General features: G+C 34.5%; 1 pseudogene; it reads right to left on the reverse strand.

The window, feature by feature from the left end:
- Positions 1 to 669: 669 nt before the first annotated feature.
- Positions 670 to 1276, reverse strand: LOC143655267 (molybdopterin synthase catalytic subunit pseudogene; annotated as a pseudogene).
- Positions 1277 to 3115: the final 1839 nt, after the last annotated feature.

The following is a 3115-nucleotide window of genomic DNA, read 5'->3' on the forward strand; positions in this document are numbered from 1 at the left end:
GCTGAATTTTTTCAAATGGCTTTTCTGCATCGATTGAGATAATCAAGTGGGTCTTCCACTTTGATTTATTTATATGGTGTATTACTTTAACTGGTTTTCTTGTGTTGAAACAGTTTGCCTACCTGGAATAAATCCAACTTGGTCTTGGTGTATAGTTCTTTTTTTAATTAAACTTCTAAAATCACATGCTTATTTAGTTTCAGTTCATTTTTTAAGTATATAAATTCTAAAAATACATAATATCAAGACTGTCTGACAGTGACTTTTCATCACTTTCCAGTTCTGCCAGCATTCCTGTCATGTATTCCTAACAACAGCGCTATCACTGGAGGTGGGTATGAGGAGGAGGAGGGATTTTTATGAGGCAATTGCAATCAGTGAGCAGGGGCCACACTTCAATATGAGTGCAGTTACTGTCAGAATTCATTAATGCAGTAGTCTCTCAAGCACAACAGAGATTTGAATGATCTTATTTCTTCCCTTAAGACCTTCCTCTATCTCTAATTGCAATATAAGTCACCATCCTACATTTCCATTTGCTTTCCTTCTTTCTCCCTTTCTTTTGTGCTCCTGTAAAGTTACTTAGGATTGCTGACACGAAAAATTAAAATATAATTAAAGACACATTTAATTAAATTTAAAATTCAGTGCTCTAAAATTATAAGTTATTTAATTGTTGGTTGCCCAAAAGCATTCTTGATTTCTTTTCCAAGGTAATGGTGACTCTTCATACATTTCCTTTTTTCCACACAGGCACCCTAGCTTTCAAAGTGTCAATGGTGAAACTCACCCCTTCCAGGAATGCAGCCATGGGGGCTGAGGGCACAGCAACAGTCATGCTTCCTTCTGACGCTGGAAGCAAGCCAAATCTATGAAATACTGCTATGTGTTTGACCATTTCTGAGTGATGTTGTTACAAATTTTTCTGCCTTAATTTTCTGCCATTGGTAGATATGCTTCGTATTCTACAACAAATGACTTTTTTCCTTCAAAGTTATTTCTTGGAATCTGTACAAATAGGGATACCGTAGAGTGGAGAAATCACCAACTGTGAGATTTCATCTACTGAAAGTTTCTCAGCAGTGTATTTTATTATATTTTTATATTTCTCTTCAATTTCATTCATATTTTCCCCAAGTAGCTCAAAAACACTATCCTCCACTCTTGAATGTTTGATAGAATCACATGTGAAGCCATCTGGTTTGAACTTTCCTTTTTGGGTGCTTTTTGATGTCTGAATTAATCTGTCTGCTTGTAATTGGGTGGCTGAGGTCATCTATTTCTACTTGAGTCAGTGTTGATTGTTCATGGTTTTCTAGGAAGCTGTTCATTTCATCTATGTTGTCCAGTTTTTAAGTATTTAGTTGCTTATAATGTCCTCTCATTATCCCTTTTATTTCTGAGGGGTCAGTAGTTATGTCCACTCTCCCACCTCTTATTTTATTTATTTGCATTCTCTCTCTTTTATTCCTTATCAGCCTAGCTAAGGGTCAACAGATTTTCTTCATTTCCTCAATGAAACAATTTCTGGCTTTGTTGACTCTCTCCATTATTTTCTTGTTCTCAATTCATTTATTTCTGCTCTACTCTTTTTTATTTGCTTCTTTCTGTTTGCCTTGGGGTAGTTTGCTGTTTTTTCTATAGTTCCTCCAAGTAAACAGTTAATTCCTCAAATTTTGCTCTTTCTTCCTTTTTATTATAGCATTTAGGGCAATACATTTCCCTCTCAGCACTGCCTTTGTTGCATGCCACAAATTTTGATATGTTGTTTTCATTTTCATTTGCCTAAAGATATGTACTGATTTCCCTTGTAATTTCTTCCTTGACAAACTGGTTAAGAGTGTATTGTTTAGCCTTTATATATTTGTTAGTTTTTTGTAAAACTGGAAAAAAAATAAAATTTTTCAGTTTTACAAGAAAATGTTTCCTGCAATTTCAAAACAAAATTTTTTTTGTATTTATCAAGACTGCTTTGAGCCAGCATGTGATCTGCCCTGGAGAATGATCCAAGAGCACTTGAGAAAAATGTATATCTTGCTGCTGTGTGGTGTGATATTCTATAAATGTCTGTTAAGTCTTTCATTTACTGTTCCATTCAAAATCTCTATTTTCTTATTGAAGCTCTCTCTAGATTTTCTATCCATTAATGTGTGGTATATTGAAGTATCCAGCTGTTATTGTAGAAATGTCTACCTCTCCATTCATTGCTGCTTAGTGCATGCCTCATGTGATTTTGTCATACTCTGATTTGATGCTTAAATATTTGTGATTGTTATGTCTTCTTGATAATTGTCCCTTTTATTAATACAGTGTTCTTCTATGTCTATTTCAATTGTTTTACATTTGACCTCTAATTTGTCAGCTATTAGTTTAGGTAGCCCAGTTCTTTTCTGGTGGTTTTTTGCATGAAATATCTTTTTCCAGCTTTTCACTTTCAAATCTACTTTTGCTCTTGGGTCTAAAGCGAATCCCTTGTAAGCAAGATATTGAATGATCCTGTTTATTATTCAGTTCTTCTAGCCTATGTCTTTTGGTTGGGGAGTTTAATCCATTAACATTGAATGGTTTTACTGTAAATGCAGTACTTTCTTCTACCATTTTGTCTTTTGGATTTTAAATGTCTTACCTTTTCTCTCTCTCTCTCTCTCTCTCTCTCTCTCTCTCTCTCTCTCTATCTATCTATCTTCCTGATGGTTTTCATTTTTAACACTTCTCCAAACCTCTCTGTCTTGTCTTTTCCTATCTGCCTTTAGTGCTCCCCTTAGTATTTCTTGTACAGCAGGTCTGTTCACAAACCCTCTCAGTGTCTGTTGTCTGAAAACATTTTAAACTTTCCCTCATTTTTGAAGGATAGTTTTGCCAAATACAGAACTCTTGGTTTGCAGTTTTTCTCTTTCAATATTTTAAATATATCATACCACTGCCTTCTCACCTCCATGTTTTCAGCTGAGAAGTACACATAAACTTATCGAGCTACCCTTATATGTGATCATTGTTTTTCTCCTGTTACTTTCAGAATTTTTTCTTTGTCTTTAATATTTGACACCCTGATTAGTATATGTCTTAGAGTAGTTCCATTTGAATCTAGTCTGTTTGGAGTATATCATACTTCTTG

Source organism: Tamandua tetradactyla, chromosome 14, assembly GCF_023851605.1.
Source record: "Tamandua tetradactyla isolate mTamTet1 chromosome 14, mTamTet1.pri, whole genome shotgun sequence".
NCBI classification, from domain to species: domain Eukaryota; kingdom Metazoa; phylum Chordata; class Mammalia; order Pilosa; family Myrmecophagidae; genus Tamandua; species Tamandua tetradactyla.